The sequence below is a fragment of the Schistocerca cancellata genome, chromosome 2 (genome assembly GCF_023864275.1).
Source record: "Schistocerca cancellata isolate TAMUIC-IGC-003103 chromosome 2, iqSchCanc2.1, whole genome shotgun sequence".
NCBI lineage: Eukaryota > Metazoa > Arthropoda > Insecta > Orthoptera > Acrididae > Schistocerca > Schistocerca cancellata.
The window spans coordinates 326,343,001-326,351,589 of NC_064627.1; the positions used below are offsets into that span (position 1 = coordinate 326,343,001).

The window sequence follows — 8,589 nt, forward strand, 5'->3', positions numbered from 1 at the left end:
GCGAGGAAATGTGAGTGACGGCAGCCTGGAAGGGGCAGGAGCAATCAGGTGAGTCACTTATCAGTTCTGGTTAGTTGCCAAGTAAATCTGAGGATGCAAAAAGTAGCCGAGGCCGCTAAGGCAATGGCGCTCGACTCATTAGCCAATCATATTCGCAGTTTTTGAAGATATTTACATTAGTATTTGACCAGCAAGGGTAGTAGATACATTTTGATAATTTCACCGAACGAAAAACTAGTCACCCCTAGAGAAATCATTACAGGCATCAATTAATACCTTATAATTCCGCCCTAGACTTGATAACCTCCTCGATTCGGTTAGGACATGAGTCCACATGGTTCTGCAGGCATGTCGCAACCCTGTTAAGTCACTCGCTGAGTATTTGATAGCGCAGTTCCACCAAATTGGACGGCTGTTTAAGTTGACGTTTCACCTGCTGTTGCAGCATGTCCCACAGATTTTCTATGGGGCTCATTTGAGATGATTATGCAGGCCAGTCGAGATGTAATAAGATGGGGGAGACTTCAGAAACCAGTCACATGTTTTCCAGCCCGATGAACTTTAAAAATAAGTGTATCAATAGCACATTCATGGTTCAGATGTTGACTGAAAGGCACCACTTGATCATCCGTAATATTTAAATAAACATTTTGGTCCATCTCAGTGAGCAGGACCAATTTATGGTGAGAAGAACACCACCAAAAGCCGGCCATTGTGGCCGACCGGTTCTAGGCGCTTCAGTCTGGAACTTCGCGACCGCTACGGTCTCTAGTTCGAATCCTGCCTCGGGTATGGATGCGTGTGATGCCCTTAGGTTCGTTAGGTTTAACTAGCTCTAACAAGGGGAGGCCACGACGTTTGGAACGCGGATTTACTGCAAACTTCGTACACTCGTAGTACTCCATGAGGACAACAAAATGTGTAAGCAGTAGCGCGTACTTCTCAAGCGTTATTGAGAAAATCGCAAGATAATTTCGGTCGTCAAATATGTACCTGCGCGTGGCCCTTTTTGCCTTGAAGTGGCGGCAGCCGAGTGGTTGCCGGCACGGTGACTCAGCGTGTTCGGTCACAGTGTTAGCTACCCTCTGTAGTAAAAAACTGAGTGAACGGATCAACGAACAACCTGAACGAGTGTCATCGAACGTCCGCCACGAAGAAAGTCAACGAACGTTATTGAAAAAATGAGATAAAAAAAGAAAAGAAAAAAGTGGTTAGCGTTCAAGCCCCGTAATAGCTGGGTCGGTGGTGCGAGTCCCGAACGTCAGTTTCTTTTTTTATTTTCAACACAGTCATTTTCTTTACTATTTATATTACAATCGATATAATGGGAAAAATACGTGTAATCAGATGAACTTTTATTACATTTACAATTTTATTTCGCTGTCTACAAATTTTTACTATCACAAATAATATAATATTCATAATTATCGACTAGTAAAACGACCAAACGCATAAAGTGATACTGAGAATGTATGCTTGTCCGTGATTTGAGAAATCCCTTATACCTGGAAGTAGCACACACGGATTTCGAAAGATGTAGAATTAATCGTCGCTTTCGACATTACGAGATTACGAGTACAAATTGCAGGATGTTTTTTCCGTCAAAAGATGGAAAACATAACATTATGAACATTATATTATTTGTGATAGTAAAAATTTGTAGACAGCCAAATAACATTGTAAATTTAATAAAAGTTCAACCGATTACACGTATTTTTTCCATTATATCAATTGTAATATAAATAGTAAAGAAAATGAATATGTTAAAAATAAAAACAACCGACGATCGGGACTCGATCCAGCGATACAGCAATTACGGTGCTTGAACGCTAACCACTATTTTTTTCCTATTAAAAAAAATCTCCCCCCCCATGAACCATAGACCTTGCCGTTGGTGGGGAGGCTTGCGTGCCTCAGCGATACAGATAGCCGTACCGCAGGTACAACCACAACGGAGGGGTATCTGTTGAGAGGCCAGACAAACGTGTGGTTCCTGAACAGGGGCAGCAGCCTTTTCAGTAGTTGCAAGGGCAACAGTCTGGATGATTGACTGATCTGGCCTTGTAACAATAACCAAATCGGCCTCGCTGTGCTGGTACTGCGAACGGCTGAAAGCAAGGGGAAACTACGGCCGTAATTTTTCCCGAGGGCATGCAGCTTTACTGTATGATTAAATGATGATGGCGTCCTCTTGGGTAAAAAATTTCGGAGGTAAAATAGTCCCCCATTCGGATCTCCCGGCGGGGACTACTCAAGAGGATGTCGTTAGCAGGAGCAAGAAAACTGGCGCTCTACGGATCGGAGCGTGGAATGTCAGATCCCTTAATCGGGCAGGTAGGTTAGAAAATTTAAAAAGGGAAATGGATAGGTTAAAGTTAGATATAGATGGAATTAGTGAAGTTCGGTGGCAGGAGGAACAAGACTTTTGGTCAGGTGACTACAGGGTTATAAACACAAAGTCAAATAGGGGTAATGCAGGAGTAGCTTTAATAATGAATAGGAAAATAGGAATGCGGGTAAGCTACTTCAAACAGCATAGTGAACGCATTATTGTGGCCAAGATAGATACGAAGCCCACACCTACTACAGTAGTACAAGTTTATATGCCAACTAGCTCTGCAGGTGATGAAGAAATTGAAGAAATGTATGATGAAATAAAAGAAATTATTCAGATAGTGAAGGGAGACGAAAATTTAATAGTCATGGGTGACTGGAATTCGAGTGTAGGAAAAGGGAGAGAAGGAAACGTAGTAGGTGAATATGGATTGGGGGTAAGAAATGAAAGAGGAAGCCGGCTGGTAGAATTTTGCACAGAGCACAACTTAATCATAGCTAACACTTGGTTTAAGAATCATGATAGAAGGTTGTATACATGGAAGAACCCTGGAGATACTAAAAGGTATCAGATAGATTATATAATGGTAAGATAGAGATTTAGGAACCAGGTTTTAAATTGTAAGACATTTCCAGGAGCAGATGTGGACTCTGACCACAATCTATTGGTTATGACCTGTAGATTAAAACTGAAGAAACTGCAAAAAGGTGGGAATTTAAGGAGATGGGACCTGGATAAACTGAAAGAACCAGAGGTTGTACAGAGTTTCAGGGAGAGCATAAGGGAACAATTGACAGGAATGGGGGAAAGAAATACAGTAGAAGAAGAATGGGTAGCTCTGAGGGATGAAGTAGTGAAGGCAGCAGAGGATCAAGTAGGTAAAAAGACGAGGGCTAGTAGAAATCCTTGGGTAACAGAAGAAATATTGAATTTAATTGATGAAAGGAGAAAATGTAAAAATGCAGTAAATGAAGCAGGCAAAAAGGAATACAAAAGTCTCAAAAATGAGATCGACAGGAAGTGCAAAATGGCTAAGCAGGGATGGCTAGAGGACAAATGTAAGGACGTAGAGGCTTATCTCACTAGGGGTAAGATAGATACTGCCTACAGGAAAATTAAAGAGACATTTGGAGATAAGAGAACCACTTGTATGAATATCAAGAGCTCAGATGGAAACCCAGTTCTAAGCAAAGAAGGGAAAGCAGAAAGGTGGAAGGAGTATATAGAGGGACTATACAAGGGCGATGTACTTGAGGACAATATTATGGAAATGGAAGAGGATGTAGATGAAGATGAAATGGGAGATACGATACTGCGTGAAGAGTTTGACAGAGCACTGAAAGACCTGAGTCGAAACAAGGCCCTCGGAGTAGACAACATTCCATTGGAACTACTGACGGCCTTGGGAGAGCCAGTCCTGACAAAACTCTACCATCTGGTGAGCAAGATGTATGAAACAGGCGAAATACCCTCAGACTTCAAGAAGAATATAATAATTCCAATCCCAAAGAAAGCAGGTGTTGACAGATGTGAAAATTACCGAACAATCAGTTTAATAAGCCACAGCTTCAAAATACTAACACGAATTCTTTGCAGACGAATGGAAAAACTAGTAGAAGCCGACCTCGGGGAAGATCAGTTTGGATTCCGTAGAAATACTGGAACACGTGAGGCAATACTGACCTTACGACTTATCTTAGAAGAAAGATTAAGGAAAGGCAAACCTACTTTTCTAGCATTTGTAGACTTAGAGAAAGCTTTTGACAATGTTGTCTGGAATACTCTCTTTCAAATTCTAAAGGTGGCAGGGGTAAAATACAGGGAGCGAAAGGCTATTTACAATTTGTACAGAAACCAGATGGCAGTTATAAGAGTCGAGGGACATGAAAGGGAAGCAGTGGTTGGGAAGGGAGTAAGACAGGGTTGTAGCCTCTCCCCGATGTTATTCAATCTGTATATTGAGCAAGCAGTAAAGGAAACAAAAGAAAAATTCGGAGTAGGTATTAAAATCCATGGAGAAGAAATAAAAACTTTGAGGTTCGCTGATGACATTGTAATTCTGTCAAAGACAGCAAAGGACTTGGAAGATCAGTTGAACGGAATGGATGGTGTCTTGAAGGGAGGATATAAGATGAACATCAACAAAAGCAAAACGAGGATAATGGAATGTAGTCGAATTAAGTCGGGTGATGTTGAGGGTATTAGATTAGGAAATGAGACACTTAAAGTAGTAAAGGAGTTTTGCTATTTGGGGAGCAAAATAACTGATGATGGTCGAAGTAGAGAGGATATAAAATGTAGACTAGCAATGGCAAGGAAAGCGTTTCTGAAGAAGAGAAATTTGTTAACATCGAGTATAGATTTAAGTGTCAGGAAGTCATTTCTGAAAGTATTTGTATGGAGTGTAGCCATGTATGGAAGTGAAACCTAGACGGTAAATAGTTTGGACAAGAAGAGAATAGAAGCTTTCGAAATGTGGTGCTACAGAAGAATGCTGAAGATTAGATGGGTAGATCACATAACTAATGAGGAAGTATTGAATAGGATTGGGGAGAAGAGAAGTTTGTGGCACAACTTGACCAGAAGAAGGGAACGGTTGATAGGACATGTTCTGAGGCATAAAGGGATCACCAATTTAGTATTGGAGGGCAGCGTAGAGGGTAAAAATCGTAGGGGGAGACCAAGAGATGAATACACTAAGCAGATTCAGAAGGATGTAGGTAGCATTAGGTACTGGGAGATGAAGAAGCTTGCACAGGATAGAGTAGGATGGAGAGCTGCATCAAACCAGTCTCAGGACTGAAGACCACAACAACAACAACAAAAATCTCATTTTGTTCGTTTCATCTGCTCGGGGCGTACGTCGTAAGACATCCGTTTAAGTTCGTCGTTGATCCATGAACTCAGTTCTTTTTGTTACAGAGGGCAGCTAACCCTCTGACTGAACACGCTGAGCTATCGTACCGGCACCACTCGGCTCCCGCAGCGTCATGGTAAAACTGACCACGCGCAGGTATATATTTGACGACCGAAATTATCTTGCGATTTTCTCAGTAACGCTTGAGAAGTACGCGCTACTGCTTACACATTTTGTTGTCCTCATGGAGCACTACGAGTGTACGAAGTTTGCAGTAAATCCGCGTTCCAAACGTCATGGCCGCCCCTTGTAAATTCTAGGGGACTGATGATTTCAGATGTTAGTCCCATAGTGCGCAGAGCCAATTTGAACACCACCAAAACATCACAGATCTACCTCCGGTTTGAACCTGACCGTGCACATATTCGCGATGAAATGATTCATTTGGCCTTCGGAGCACTCGATTACGTTTGTCATCTGAATACAGACAAAAACACGATTCGTCAGACCCTATTACGTTTCGCCAGTCAGTTTCTGTCCGCGTTGGTCGCTTTCCAGCCCATTGAAGGCGCGCAGCTTCATGTGCCTGCGCGAGGAGTGACCTCTTGCGAGGCGACCGACTCCAAATGTTCATTGCATGCAGTTCCTGTGACAATGTTCTCTCGCTGACTGGTTGGGAACAGCTTTCATTCACTGCCTACAGTAATTCTGTCCGGGTTGGGAAGTCATCTTCATTTATAAGCCATGAAACGCGTCTACGGTTCCACTGAGTCAAAATCTTTTTCCGACCACACTCCAACATCCTTATTCGTGGCTATGTGCTTTAATCCACTGCTTGTAGAAATGTTGAAGAGCCCACCCTGAAAAACCAAGAAGCTTATCAGCTTCACACGCCGAATGTCTATGGGTACGATTGCTACTCTCGCCTCTTCGTCACGTTCTTACATTTATCCACGTTTATGTAAATTGCCCGCTTGTAACACTGATGTCTCACTGTTCGCTACTTCCCTATGCTCACACAGTGACAGCGATGACGTAGTTGAACACATGAGTCGATCGTTGCGCCGCCTATCAGAGCTTAACGATTCATCTGTTCGCGCGCACTTTAATTTTTTATCCGGTGAGCTCATCTGATTGTCAGACTGTGTGACAAGGTTTACATCTACATTTCTCTTCGTTTCCACAGTTCGTAATGGAATGAGAGCGTGTGACACATTTGAGCGTGACTTTTCTCTCTGACTGGGACAATAACATTGGAATTTCCCTTTATCTAGTCCCCGTTCTGTTCTATATCTAGTACAGCAACACAAACATAGTACTTTGCTGCCAGGAGCCCATCACAATCATCCGCCCTTCTCAGACGCATTCTTAAAACATAATGCAGCGAAAATAAAACGGACACTGCCTTAGTACTTACTTACGTCCTACGAAAACCCACGAAAGTGACGTACTGCGTCCGCGATTACGCATTTAGTGGAAGAACATTTCAGTAAATCCAAATTCTACTGAGCAGGAAGACGAGCAGTCAGACGAAAACATGCGTAAATATTTCGAGCAGCGAGAGGATCGAACGCATACATGTGTGAACTCACTTTGGTCCCTTTTTGAATAGGACCAATACTGAGAGACCGTATTTTATAAGTACACAAATTTGCTGCATCGTTTTCATATGTTTCATGTCAGATCCCACAACGAACTTTTCGATAAGAACTTATAAGCGAATATCCTTAGCTACTGTCAGTAGGTCGATTTTGATGAACTATTTGACACTGTAAGGGTCCTCTTCATTGCAGAAACCAGTGCTCACGAATATATCTCGACAAATGCGAGCAGTCCTTTAATAAATGTAACGGTCTCGTTCTTTTGTGCCGAGGAAGAATATTAATTGGTTGTGTTAATGCGAACTGTCAACATATCTCCCTCAACAAGAATTAAAAATACGTTTATGAGTCACTGGCTTATTGTACCAGTTTATTTCCTGAAAAACTTTAAATTCATTTTTTTTTTAAATTCTGTCTCAGTTTTAGATGTAATACTTCACATTTCATTTCAGGTTTGCCTTTTACCGGCATAGATTTACTCCTGTAGTGTTGCTTTTTCAGCTGCGACTGATTTCGAAGCCTCAGCTACTGTAGATTCCACACCGATTGACGAATCCAAAGTTTCCGTCAACTCTGTGGAGTTCTCAGTGTCCGCACCATCCATTAAGGTTAGTATCACCTACAAATAAGTGTTTCTGAGTTCATTACGTTGAGCAATTGTACGTCTAAAATCTAATTCACTTGAGTGTATTAATACTTTGAATAATGACAGACAGTAAGATCAAATATGTATCTCTATGCTTTATTTCTCATTACAACTAGGAATTGTTGAACGATAGGAATTCCCGTCGATTAACGATATTCTAGAAAATATATCTTCGACGGTGTACACAACTATGTCTTATTGTAGCTGTTACCTCGTCAGCTGGGTATCCGAAGAGTGCAGTGAAGAAAAGAAATAATGTCTGCAAATTCCTCGCCACGCCTTTCTTTCGCTTCTTGTAAGTGTGTCACCTACCATGTTCATGTATTTCAGTATGTTGGCGATAATGATTGGCGACAATGACTTGCTCCTCTCTATCCAGCCCCCATATAATCGACCGAAAACTCCCGCTCTATCTTAACTTAGCCTCTGATAGTAGCCTCTGCTACCTAAAAACAGGTCATCAGTCTTCCGAATGATTTGATGCCGCCCGTAGCGCCTTTATCTTCAATGCCAACCTCTTCATGTCACAGTAGCACTTAGACAAAACGTCCTCGATTGAAACTTCCTGGCAGATTAAAACTGTGTGCCGGACCGAGACTCGAACTCGGGACCTTTGTCTTTCGCGGGCAAGTGCTCTACCGACTGAGCTACCCAAGCACGACTCACGCCCCGTCCTCACAGCTTTATTTCTGCCAGTCTCTGCAATATCCTTTCTTTCAGGAGTGCTAGTTCTGCAAGTTTCGCAGGAGAGCTCCTGTAAAGTTTGGAAGGTAGGAGACGAGGTACTGGCAGAAGTAAAGCTGTGAGGACGGGGCGTGAGTTGTGCTTGGGTAGCTCAGTCGGTAGAGCACTTGCCCCCGGAAGGCAAAGATCCCGAGTTCGAGTCTCGGTCCGGCACACAGTTTTAATCTGCCAGGAAGTTTTATATCAGCGCACACTCCGCTGTAGAGTGAAAATTTCATTCCAAAATGTCCTCGATTATTTATTGGCTATAATGCAATCTCTGTCTTCCTCTACACTCTACAGCTTTTACCTTCTGGAGGTTATTCAATGACGTCTCAACACACATCCTATCATACTACCCCTTCTTCTTGTCTGTGTTTTCCACACACTGCTCTCCTCACCAGTTCTGAGTAGGATCTTGTCATTT

The 8,589-nt window shown here is 42.4% G+C and overlaps 1 non-coding gene across 1 annotated transcript; it reads left to right on the plus strand.

Annotated features, from left to right (window-relative positions):
- The first annotated feature begins 8,262 nt into the window (after positions 1–8,262).
- Positions 8,263–8,337, plus strand: Trnap-cgg (transfer RNA proline (anticodon CGG)). The gene has a single exon. It is a non-coding gene; the product is annotated as a tRNA-Pro (tRNA).
- The last annotated feature ends 252 nt before the right edge of the window (positions 8,338–8,589 follow it).